The 13,166-nt window shown below is 49.8% G+C and overlaps 1 long non-coding RNA gene across 2 annotated transcripts; it reads left to right on the top strand.

Annotated features, from left to right (window-relative positions):
• The first annotated feature begins 798 nt into the window (after positions 1–798).
• Gm32379 lies at positions 799–10,869 on the top strand. 2 transcript variants are annotated; one of them, XR_383275.2, is made up of 5 exons: positions 799–1,246; positions 1,559–1,686; positions 2,187–5,382; positions 7,807–7,866; positions 10,173–10,869. It is a non-coding gene; the product is annotated as a predicted gene, 32379 (long non-coding RNA). The 2 variants fall into 2 exon arrangements; XR_001781188.1 differs by lacking the exons at positions 7,807–7,866; positions 10,173–10,869 and having other exon boundaries at positions 2,187–6,813.
• The last annotated feature ends 2,297 nt before the right edge of the window (positions 10,870–13,166 follow it).

The raw sequence follows: 13,166 nt of genomic DNA, 5'->3' as shown, positions 1-13,166 counted from the left end.
GGAGGCAGAAGACTTAAACCTACAGATGTCATTCTTCAAAGCCCAGAATTTTCTCTTCCATGACACTTAGAAGATGAAGAGGTAGTGGAAACAAAACAGGCTGAGGGCCTGCGGCAAAGCTGGGAGGAGGCTTACAGGCGCCGATTTCTCAGGTAGCTTTTGCCAGCCTGCTCTGTGTGTCAGTAACTTCATAAATGAATGCATTGCTATGGGTAGGGGAGCAATTTTGTTGCATCTTCTATGCCAATTCTAATCAATGGATAAGAGCTTCCTCAGGCTGTATCCTTGCTGTGATAGATTACTAATGTCTGCCTTGGGCAAAGGCAGGAAGTATGGCAATACTGCTGCCCTTTTTTCCCTCAGAGTTTAGGGACATCTAAATAGTCCTGAAGACTGGGCTGCTTGGGCAAGGACACAGGAGTCAGTTCCCAAACCCAGATTATGTTTCATATTCTGATAATCTTTATTTAGCTTTTACTCTCTTTCAACTACTGAGCTTCTAAACTCTTGGCTTTGGTCCCTGTGATAGCCAAGCAATGGTTTTCTATAGTGTTTTTCTCTCTCTCTCTTTCTTTCAGCCTCTTGCCAGGGATGAAACTGTTTTTACTAAAAGGGGGGAAAAAGGGAAAAAATACATATGAAAAAAATCACACATCCTCACCATGTGCAAAAATCGTGTTTGGCACTGAGAATATTTTTTACTGAGGCCAAATGGATTTTTTTCTTTTGCAAAATAAGTAGAAAAAGAAAGTCATATGTCTCCAAAGCTGGTATTGAATTATTGGCCCTTGTCAGTGGCTGTCACTAAGGGCCTCTGGTCATGAAAACTTGTGATGCTAGGGGAATGAGAGTCCTGGGGATTCTGATGTTGGCTTCATCTCTTCCCTGGGTAAAGACTGCAACACACAACACAGCAGTTGGCCGACCCGCCATCATGAGTATCAGAGGGAGCTGTGTGTCCGACAGCTAGACAGGATATTTGTGACAGCTCCATCAGGCACTAACTGTGTGACCTTGGGCAGAATACTTAATGCCGGAGCCTTCATCGGATCACAGTAATAAAACAGTAGTCACTGCATCCCGGGATTCCGCCAGTCGCCAGAGGCAAGGCTATCTAGAGAATAAAAGAGGAAGCTGCGAGTTCAGTGCAGATGGACAATTGGGAAGATTGGATACCCCTTATTCATTCCAGGGTCCCACCTGCGAGGCTGCAACAGAACGCTTAAGTCTGGATAATTTACCAAAGGTAAACGCATTGGTGATTAAGTCTCAACTCGTGGATTTCAGGGTCAGATTCAGATGGTTGGAGAGCCAGGTGCAGTGCGTGGACTCCTTCCAACCATAGGGTGCTCAGCGGGGCAAAGGGGCAAGTAGCCACTTAGGGAAACTTGTATCCCAAAATGCTATGAGAAAGTTTGCCAAGGTCACTGGCAGAAATGGAGTTGGGAAAGAGAATTGTGGAGCTGGGACCTTGTCATTTTGGGGAGAACACAGTTAGCGGAGCCTGGTGCCACAGTTCTAAGTGTTGGAACTTTTTCCTACTGTTATTTACCTCCAGCCCATCATGAACACTGCAGCCAGTGTTCCCTGCCTGATATCAATATTGAACTTCCTGGTTGAACTTGGGTGTTGCTGGAGGCATTCCTGAGTGGAGTGGGAGAGGAGTCCATGAAGCCATATTACTGGGTAAGTATGCTGCAAAGACATGGAGGGTCCGAGCAAAGGGATCTCCCCGTGATGAGGACAGAGAGGCAGGGAAAGCAGAACGGGGTGGTGGGGGGGAGTTTGATCTGAGTTACCCCAATGTGATTGAGGGGTTTGGGGTTCTGCATGAAGCCATTTCATAGCCATCTCAGAAGGATGCGACTCCCCTTTTTATGATAACAAGAGCAGGTTCTCGTTAAAAGCTTTTGTGTAAGCTCAAAAAACTGACTGGTTTAATGCCCATCGGCTCCTGCTGCATGGGCAGGAGAAGCCAGTGGCAATTGGCTGTGAAAAGTGATGGAGGTCTACACAGACAGACTCCGTGCCTCCTGTTCTGGGTACCAGTGGCAGAAGAGAGTTTGACATTTAGAACCCGAAGAAATGTCAGGTCCATAAGCCATGGCAGGAGTCTGTTGTCACAGCTGAAACCTTTCAGGCACAAGGAACCCCATGGTTCAAAGGACATTTCCTGTCCATTCCAGACGCTCCCATCTCTTCATAAGAGCATCAACAGTCAGAAGAAGGAGAGAGAATCCAGGATGTTCATTTATCCAAGGACAGCTTGAAGATGCCTATCTAGGCTTGGGGTGGGCTGACCTCATGAAGGGGATTCTGCTGCTCCCCACACCTGCTCACCCACAGCACAACCATAGTGTGTCTTCCTGTCTTCCAAATGGGAGCAGAGGCCTTTCGCAGGCAGCCAGAATGCTTTGCCATCCTGCTACACAGGCATGTGCAAGCCTCAAATGCATACTTTCCCTGTCTGCCTGTGCCTTTGTCCCTTGGGAGTCGGGGTAGATCCCTTGAGAGTCATGTCAAGAGCCAGGCGCCAGCAGTAAGTACTGCCTTACATCCATATCTGAGTTCCAGCCTGCTGTGAGGTTGGTGAGCACTAAGGACATGAAGACTCCATCGCCGGGGAGAGGGGGCGCGTGCCATCCCAGCCCTCTCTAAGCTTGCCATCTATGTCTACCTGGCTTCCTGACCTGAGGCCTCAGAGAACTGAGTTTTGTGCCTGGGAGGGCAGCGGTGATAAGTTATCCAGGAGAACCCAGCTATGTGAACATGAGGAGGTTCTAGCTGTTGAGATGGCTTGGTTTCCTCATCCACGACAGAATGCTGGGACCCAAGTCATCCCCATGCACTAGGGCTGGCACTGCTTGCCACTCAATCTGCCTCAGAGGTCATTGCTGTTTGTCACCATTTCTATGGTGGCTCTGAAGGGGGTGACTATGTCTGCAGTATAATGGGACAACAGTGCTCTACTATGCTGTTCAGTCTCAGGGCCAGCTTTGGAGCCCACACACACATCTTCACGGCCTGGGCTCTGTCTACAGGCCTCATGCCTTCCCATAACCTGAAAGGGCTCCTGAGCTGCAAGGCCATCGCCATCATTGGGTAATGCTGGCAAATGCAGTGGCACCCAGGAACACCAGGGTTACTTTGGGACAATCCTTGGAGGGTAAAGCTTGGGTAGCCAGTCCTCTTCAGTACTCTGATGGCACTTGACAAGGTTAGGGTGCAGTTATCTGTCACCTTCCTCAGACTCTGCCCGAGCTCTCACAGATGCCAGACTAGTGCTAAATGCTAGGCACTAGTGTTTGGTGCTGGGTGCTGGGTACTGAATACTGGGTATTTAGACAGAGTAGATGCTCTGTGCCCACAGACACAGACCTAGGGACAATTGAGAAAGGCAAACAAAAGGGAGTGAAACAAAACAAGCTTTTAGATTCCCTACATACAGACGGTGAGGTAATCCCTTCTCTTTAGCCATGTGAAGCAAGGATGGATGTTTGTTGCATGAAGAAGGACTTATTCCGTTGGCACATATCTTAGCTTCAGTTTCCACTCGCCTCGCCCTGTGTGTGTGTGTGTGTGTGTGTGTGTGTGTGTGTGTGTGTGTGTGTGTGTGTGTGTGTGTGTGCTGCCTCCCTGGCTGGCCAGGGCCAGCCCATAGCCACTGCTGCTGCTTGACAGCTGGATGTCACTTCCCCCAAAGAACACATCATTTGCCCAGTTGTCTGGGGGCAGCTGTGCACACAGCCTGACTGCTGTGTGACCTTTGGCTACTTCACTTCCTGCTTTGGATTCCATGAGCTGTCTCTCAAGCCTCCAAGCCTGGACAGTCCCTGGTGCAAGAACCCAGAGGTCAGAGAAGGTAGAGAGATCTCCCTGTTTCTCATGTCACCCCTGGCTCAGGTGCCAACCAGGCATCCCACACTCGGGCAGCCAGGTAACCAAGGTCGGAAGGACACAAGTTAAACATTGACTCTGAACACTATCAAACACCCTGGTTTCCATCCCCCCTGGTCATCCCCACAGGGATAATAAAAATCACACAACCAAAGCAAGGTTCAGAGGAGCCTTTTCTGAACTGGACTGACCCCAATTAGCTGAGTGACCTTGGGTACTTTCCTGTCCACGTGACTTAGCTGGCTCCCCCTTGGTGTGAGCCTGGAGTTCAAAGAAACAAGTGTACGGAGGACCGGTGTCACAGGGCTCTGTTCCTTGGTGGACTTGAAGTCTGGATGGGTGGTCCAGGTCCAGGCTTCCTCATGACCTCTGACCTCCCCACCTGTTATCTTTGATCTGACTTGTAATGCAATGCGCTCTGTCTTCCCTTCCTGGGCATTGACACAGCCATACAGCTCTGCTCCTGGAAACCCAACAGATCTATCTCCTCTGAGAACCTAGATGCCTCCTAGGGAAGAGAGCCTTTGGGCCTCCTTCTTTTTGGCTCTGGTCTCTGACCAGAGGCAACTGCCAATGTCTTTCATAGTGCCTTGAGCAGCCAACAGGCACAGGACCATAAAAGCCTGAAATTCCACCTAGTTGTGTGCTTCCTCAGGGCAGGGCTGTATGGAGAAGGGCTCCCATTGCTAGCCAAGAGGCAGGCTTCAGGGGACACAGGTAGAATCCTACAAAGACCGCCAATCCCAAAAGACCTCTGTGTGGTGAGTCTGTGGTCATGTGGTAACCTGACTCCAGAAAAGCTGAACCCCACCACAGTAAGAAGGAAGAGGGGTTCCCCATGCTGTGCTTCATCCAGATGCAAGGGCACACAAGAGTGCCTCTGTGGAGAGTGACTCTGACCTGGTCGTGCCTCAGTAAGTGCTCCCGTCATTAAGACCAGGTGGACGTCACACCCAGCACCGTGGCCTCTGTGCCTTTCCTAGCAGGGCCTCTGTGTCCTTCCCAGCAGCTTCATGTGCATCTGCCCTTGGTTTGTTTTTGTTTCTGACCTGACTGTCTGCCTAGGCTTCCCTGAGGCCCAGGGAGGGGAAAGCCAGTAGATATCTGCTTTTCTGGCTGCCCTCAGGAACCTGTGAAGCAACTTGAGTAAATTACTTTCACCCCTGTCAAGTCTCCCATCCTGCCAGCCTCGGGGTGAGGGGCAGAGTGAGGAGCACTAGCTCTGATAAAGTGAGGAAAACAAGCTGGGGGGGAGCACGCTTACTGCAGATGCCCCTTCTCTTTCCTCTGGTTGGGGCTGGGATGCGGGTCTGTCATGGAGGGCTGGCTAGAAAGTCCCAGTGCCACTTGGCTGGATTTAGCATAGCATCCTTCCCTGTTCTGCTTCTTTAAGAGAAACCGGAGGCTAACATTTATTGGCTGCTACGGTCATGCTGCATGTGTGGCTTTGGTGTTTACAGGCCTGGAGAGAGTGGTGCAGAGGAGGTGCGTTGGAGTATGGGTAGAGAATACTGCCATTCATGGTGGTGACTGGGGTAGGACTTGGTGTGTAGCCCAGGGGACTAAGAGGCTTGTGCTTATAAAAGCCCAGTGCCAGGATAGAGGTCCTTCTATGTGGGTTATAGGTGGAGAAGGGAATGAGAGAGGCCTTGTCTCTTCCATGTGCCTTGGCCCTGGAACTAGAGACTCTGTAGCAGGTTGGCTACAGGGGCTAGTGGGCTGTTACCTTTGAGTATAGGGCACCAGAGAATGGACATGGTTTGTCCTCAGAGCCTAGAGCAGACCAAGATCCCAAAACCAAACCAGGTTGCAGTGTGAGCCTTGTTAATGGAAAGGGGGTATTGGGAGATGACTCAGGAATACGTGGGGTGTCCAGTAGCCATTGTACGTCATGGCCAAAGCCTCTCGTGTCTGAGTATTCATTACTTATCTGGTTTTGAGTGGTAGATCTAGTCCTAGGGTGTTATGGGAACTCAGTTCATGAAAAGTGCTGGACTTTGTTCCCACATGCACTAGTAGTTCATATGTTCTCCACACCCACCCACTATTGCTAATTGCTACGCATGCTACCTTGCACTGCTTTGCCAGCTATGGAGTGGTGTCGGTTGCAGCAGGGGCTGAACACCAGGAAGATCTCCTTTTATGTCTTGTTCTTTCTAACTAGAGGACAGTTCTCTGTTATGTCACTCAAGATTGGAGGATGTGACTTACAGGTATTATCAACCAGGAACCAAGCCAAGTTACCTGTGTCAATATGCTACAAAATGTTTCTTTTGATCATTAACCTTTAATTGTGAGAATATTCAAGTATATGTAAAAAGATTAAATGGTCTCTTGTCCCTATCACCGAGTTACAGTTGATGTTTACCTGTTTACTGTGTGTGTGTGTGTGTGTGTGTGTGTGTGTGTGTGTGTGTGTGAGATGTGCATGCATTATGTGTGTATGCTTGTAAGAGGTGGCTGATGTTTGGTGTTGTGTGTCTGACTCAATTGCTTTTCATGTTGTGTTTTGAGAGTCGTTGAATCTCTCACTGAACCTGGATCTCGCCAGTTCAGCAGGTCAGGCTGGCAGCAAGTCCCAAAGATCCTCTCCCTCTGCCTCTTCCCCTGCCTGTCTCGCCAGTGCTGATCTACCCGTGCACACCCGTTCCTGGCCTTTACATGGGTTCCAGAGAGCCCTGTTCAGGTCTTCAGGCTTGCATGGCGATCACTTTACTCACACTAACCCCCCTCTTACTGTTTCAATCCATTCCTTCTGGCTTTCTGCTCCACCTTCACACTTTTCTTTATCTTCCTCCTCCTCTGGCTTTTTTTTTGTCTTCTCTATTCTTTCCTCCTTACTTCTGACTAGAGTATCTAAAACAAACTTCAGACATTATATCATTCACGTATACATACCTATGTGCTGTCTGCCTAGGCTTAAAGAAATTTAAAAGTGAAATCATACTTAAAAATTGAGCAATTTTTAAAAATTTGTGTGCTTTGTTTTTCTGAGACAGTATTTCTCTGTGTAGTCCTGGCTATCCTGGAATTCATTCTGTAGACTAGGTTGGCCTCGAACTCATAGAGATCCCCCTGCCTCTGCCTCCTGAGTGCTGGTTTTTAAGTCATCTAACAACCTGTTTTTGTTTGCTCTTGTTTAGTCTTCAAAATAACTCCTGGAAATCACAAATACTGCTCCTGCCTTTTGATGAATGTCAGCAGAAAGGGGGCTCAGCATGGCAGTCTCCAGCCCCAGCTTAAACAATGGCTACGTGACCCCTGCCTTCAAACCTTTCCCATTGCTTCACACCTTTAACAAATATTTGTTCTTCAGCCCCTAGATTTTCGCCAGATTAGAAGAACCTGGGATCCAGTCTATACTGCCTTGGAGTTTACAGCCAGATATACTCTTACTCTACAAAGCTTGGTCCAAGGCCCAGTGGCCTTGGCTGTGGTCTAAGAGTTAGTTAGAAAAGCCCTGCCCAGCCCTGCTGAATTACACTCTATATTTTAACAATATCCAAGGGATTCATTCATGTGTCCTAGGAAGGTCAAGAATGGCTGAGTAGGGCCCTGTTCTCAGCCTTGGCCACACACTCAAATGCTCTAGGGCATTTTGAAAAAGTCCTATGCCCAGCCCACCCATACAATGAAACTAGATCCCTGCCTAGTGTTCACAAGCTCTCCAGGCAAGGGGGCGTGGGACCCAGTGTGATTGTTTTAAGGATAAAGGAACTAAATGCTATGAAATTTCTAGATTTACTGGGAAAACAGTAGGTGCTAAATTAATGCTACCCCTTTGTTTCTTTTTGCTGTCTGGCTAGGACCCGCCACGGAGTTGTGAACTTGGGTGGCAGATTGTGTTTCTCTGGCCCTAAGGCATTCTTGGGCCACAAGAGTCTTTGACTGGAATGTTGTTCTTTGCAGGGAAACCCTGGAATCATCAACTTGGGGCCTATGTGTGGGAAGCCAAGCTGTAGAAAAACCGTGAGTGGGCTACCACCTCCCCCTACTTACGGCCTGGGCTTGCTGAGTTGGAGAGTTGCAAGTAGAAACGCATAAATAAGGCAAAGCTTGGGCACATGTGCAAAGAGCCACTTGCTCCACAGCCGGATCCCTGACCAGACATTATCTCATCCAGCTCTGTCCTGCCAGGTCCCGCCAGGTGACGCCGCAGGGCAGGTGACACCAGCCAAAGCTTTTAGGGTAGAACTGTACGTTGAATCACAAGGCAGGTGGGACAGGACTCTGACACTGAACTGTCAGGGCAGAGCAACCTGGCCCCTGGTTCTGCACACTCCTATGACCCAATGCCTCTAGGGTTCAAAGGATCCCACAGGGGGAGGAGTGGAGTGGGATGAGGTCTCAGTCCCCAAGCTGCTGTAGGAGGTCACCAGCATGCACTGTGCCTCAGATCATGGGGGAGGTAGCAGTCAGGCCAAAGCTCTCCTCTGAGAGTTGACTGTGGGCAGGTCTCTTGGGAAGCTAGTCATCCGTGTGGCTTCTCTATGCGGCCTTTGGATCCACAAGAGAAATAAATGATGCATTATGCATTACTGTTAGGAGGATGGAAGGACGAGGGACTCCAGGGTCACATGGTTGGTGCAGCATGAGCAAGGCCCTTGTCCTCCCTCAAATGTAACCCATGGGGTCCAAATGCTGCCTTGGATCTATCACACATATCCAGGGATATGACTGTCCCCAGACCTCGGTGATTCTCAGGTAGGGGGAAATGAGGTCATAGGGTCAAGAGTGGGGACATGGGCTCAGACACACTTGAACTTTGCCCTTACGTTTGCTGCTTGCTGGGGCTCTAGGAAACTCATTCCACTCCCGTCTCTGATTTTCTCAGTCTCCCCCCACCTAGTCTTGTTTGCTTTTTTTTTTTAGGTTTTTTGAGACAGGGTTTCTCTGTGTAGCCTTGGCTGTCCTGGAACTCACTCTGTAGACCAGGCTGGACTTGAACTCAGAGATACTCAGAGATCTGCCTGCCTCTGCCTCCTAAGTGCTGGGATTAAAGGTGTGCACCACCACGCCCAGCCCCCCCTCCCCCCAGTTTTATACTGATCTCACAATGTGATTCAGAAACCTAGATTATAAACAACTGCCCTCAGGGCTAAAGAGCTGGTTTAATCAGCTTGCCACCCAAGCATGAGGACCTAAGTTTAATCCCCAGCACCAACACATAAAGCTAGGCATGGTGTGTGTATTGTAATCCCAGCTCTGGAGAGGCTTGTGGCCAGCCAGGCTAGCATAATTGGCAAGCTGAAGGCCACACAAAGAGACACTGTCTCAAAACATAAGATTGTTGGCTCTGAAGAATAGCCTCAGAGGCTGATCCCTGGCCTCCATACTTGCCTGTACTGACACATGTACAACACACAAACACACACACACACACACACACACGTTTAGATGCTGCATCTTCTGTATAAGATGGTCATCAGCAGACACATTGCACAGGCACTCCCATGCCTCCCCACAGAGCCCTCAGCAGACATAACTAACGGACTGCATTTCCTATTGTTCAGTGTGGACATTTCTCTTAGACTTTCCCAGTTCAGGATGCTCTAGGTAGTTGTTCCCATGTAGCAGAGGGCAGGCTGACACTTGTCCTCTCTACCATCTTCTGAGAAGATGTTGCTACAGAGATGGGTGTAGGGATTGAGTAAAGTCCTGAGTAAATGAGGTCCTGAGCTAATGTATTGTTTGTCATGTGCCATCCATGGGAAACTGGCAACGCCTTCCCACTAGGAAGGTCTGAATCTAAACGTTGGCAGTGTGGGCAAAAATGAGCAACTGCAGCTTTCTCCTCTTGGATGTTGAGAGCCTGGGAGTGCTCACTACAGACACCTCTTACTGAGACCAGTTAGCCCCTCTTTTCCTGCTGCACATAAGAAGTATGCTGGGCTCTGGGCTGCTGTAGTTGGTGCCACTCCATCAGGGTGCACACCACCTCCCTGACCACAGCTTTTCCATATGTGTGCCCATTATTCATTCCCTTACTGCCCCTGGCATGTCAGGTCCAAGTGTCACTGGAGGTGGCATATGGGCACTTCCAGGAAGGGCTGGAGCTTGGGCACAGTAAAACTGGCCATCAGGGGGAGCATGCAGATGGAGACTGGGCCAGTTCAAGGGAGCCTTGGTAGTGAAGGAAACTTGAGCAGTATCAGAAGCACTGAAGATCTCCTGGTTGAAGGCATGGCCTGTGAAAGATCAAAGGGGAGAGCTAACCTTGCCAGGGCACGCTGGGCTTCGGGAACTTTGCTAAACTTCTCATTTTCTGTTTACAGAGGTTTGAGATAAGCTCACATGTAAGAAGACAGAGGCTGGACAAAGTAACGGTGAAGAATGTACAGTTAGTTTTGGCTCCCAACTCTATCGGATGCTATGGCTGGCTTTCTCTATCAGGGTGATTTGATCGACCCCAGCATTCAAAGCAGGAAGCCTTGGGAAAGCCTGGGCAGCAGGCTTCAGGGGAAAGAAAGGGGTAGCTCTCCTGATACTCCCAGGTCAGGGCAGAAAAGAGGGCCCCAGTGATACTTTAAAGTCCTCAACTTGCTAACAAGTTTGGTATGGCTATTAGAATCCTCATGACTTGGGAGTATGCAAAAGACCTGTACATTTGGCTTCTCTTAGAAACTATGTATTATGAATGCTGGGTTTGTAGAGTCATGGGTGACAGTGGGAGTTGCTAAGCATGGGCGGTCTGGCTGGTTTCTTGTTCTTTCAGTCCCTGGAACATTTGAATTTCAGGGTCTTACAACAGAGGATAGAGGGTGGGTGTCACTCCCTGCTACCCCCTTTCTTGGTACAACTTCAGTTAACTTCTGAACCTTAATTGGCCTATGGCAGATACATTTAGACTCAAGAAGCCAGTGACTGAGAATAAGATCTGTTAAACCTGTATCCTTCCAGAGCCTACTGAAGACCCACACCTCTGCCCCCTGCCTCATGTTCACTGGGGAAGAAGGAGGAGGGGGAGGAAGAGGATGAAGAGGAGAAGAAGAGAAAGAGGACGGGAAAGAGGAAGAGGAAGCAGCAGCAACAGCAGCAGCTCCTTCATGGGCTCTTGAGCCACTTACACACTCAACAGTGTGAGCAGACTGATTTATAGAGTCAGCTCTTGAACCCAAAGTCTGACTTTCAACCTCAGCCTGGCTGTCCCACCTGCAGAAGATGAGCCTGAACTGCTGACAAGGCCATTGCCAGGGGAGAAAGGCTTCCTTCAGGCATGAGTAGGGAATCTAGCCAGCTCATGTGAGCTCGCAGGCACTTGCACCCCCCCCCCCCCAGACAGAGAGAGAGAGGGAGGGAGAGAAGGAGGGAGGGAGGGAGAGAGAGGGAGAGGGAGAGGGAGAGGGAGAGGGAGAGGGAGAGGGAGAGGGAGAGGGAGAGGGAGAGGGAGAGGGAGAGAGAGAGAGAGAGAGAGAGAGACCAAGACAGAGAGGCAGAGGCAGACAGATACAGAGGCAGAGACACAGAGAAAACTCCATTTGGTAGGGAGAAGGAGGGATAGACACTATTGTCAGAGTGGACCTTGGACACCATTCTTCTCCCCATGCCTGGGCTGAAGCCGCCCCAAGCTTGGAGGTGTTATCTCCAGGCTCCATCACAGGCAGTGGGAGCCACAGTTAAATTTAAGTGTGCATCCACACTCCCCACACCAACATTTTCCATCCCTTTTATGGATTTCTGAGGAATGATAAAAAGCAGCTGTTTTGGCTTGGGAGCCTGTGAAAGAAGGGAAGGTGGTCCAGCCTCCTCCAGGGAAATCAGCGCCTGCTTGTTTGTTTTGCCTCCCAGACTTCTCTACCGGCTCCAGGATGTATGTGTCCGGTCCTGCCCCTTACTGCACTCATTGCAGTCTGCTTTGGGGAGATTCTGTAGACACCCAAGGGCTTCCCAGCAATGGGACCTCAGTCAGGGTCTGTCTTTCCCTTCCCTCTTCTAAAAAGAATGGTTCTCAGAGCCCCCTTGTCCATAGGACCAGTGACATGGTTAAATGCTATGCTGTAGGCTACGAGCTGGCATAGTGCCTGGCACAGCATTGTCACCTACCAGCCTTCCTGCTTGCCTTTCCGACTCTCTGTGGGTTAGAGCTTTCCTGTGAAGCAAATGGGCCTGGCTAGTGCTCCTCACCTACTCTTACTGTTTCTATTCTCTTTACTGTGGATGATCTTAGCCTTCACAGACCCTGGGTGCCGGGGCTCATAGGCCAACTGGGTCTCATAGCAACCGTAAGATTGAGTTTATAGTGTTGCTCCACTGGTGATATTCAGAAAACAAGAGGGTCTCACTCAAGACCCTTCATGTATGTGGGTTAGTATAAAGATTTGCAGATGGGCTACAGAAGCCTGGACCAGAACTACCCCAGCAATATCACCTTCCACAGCAATCATGCTTTGGAAGGGTTGCAGCCATGGCTGGCAAAGTGCCTGCTTGGCTTCAGTACCTATTTGTGTCTTACTTTCTGAGGTAGGTTTCATTTCGCCACAGTCTGGTATGTGCCTATGATCCTAGCACTGGGGAGGTAGAGTATGGGGAAACCATTAGCCTGGACTACATAGTAAGACCCTGTCGAAAAAAAAATATCCAAGGGCTAAATAGCATAGCACTTGTCTGACATGCACAGGGCCCGGGTTTCATCATGCCCACCCACTCTCTGAAGCATCAAGTATGCAGGTAGCAAAAGGCAGCCTTGGATATGCACTGCGTGTGTTTTAATCCCCCTGGCAGCCTTGCTTCTCACCCTCAGCTCCCATAAAGCCCACACAGGCAGGAGGGCATGCTACTGTTCCTGCAGGAGCTCAGCCGACCCAGAGACCCTGAAGGATGATGTTCGGGCAGGGCAACCTCCACCCCCTCCCACAGACAACACCCTGTCTGTGATGCTTGTCAGCAGCAGCAGCAGCCTAGGCCCGCAAGCTGCTTTGGAGTATATCGAGGTGTCCAGAGCTTCGAGGAAATGCTGGGGTGGAACTAAGTCCCTGGAACTCTAGGCACCTGTGTATTTGAGAGTATCCCTTCCTGGGACTCTGCAGATGCCGCAAAGTTAATGATCTTGAGATGAGATCATTTGCAAGCAGGGTGGGCCCTCAGGCCAATGACAGGAATCCTTATAAGGAGGGGGAGTTTTAAGACACATAGTCAGGGAAAAGCCATGAAGATGGATGCAAAGGGAGGCTGTGTGGGTTCTCCAGAAATGCCATGGACTGCAGCAGCCACTAGAAGTCTGAAGCGGTGAGCCAGCCAGGGTCTTCCCAAGGTCCTCTGCAGGATCCTCT

The sequence above is a fragment of the Mus musculus genome, chromosome 14, assembly GCF_000001635.26.
Source record: "Mus musculus strain C57BL/6J chromosome 14, GRCm38.p6 C57BL/6J".
NCBI lineage: Eukaryota > Metazoa > Chordata > Mammalia > Rodentia > Muridae > Mus > Mus musculus.
The sequence above is the reverse complement of the archived record's forward strand: the minus strand, read 5'-3'. Positions and strand labels throughout refer to the sequence as shown.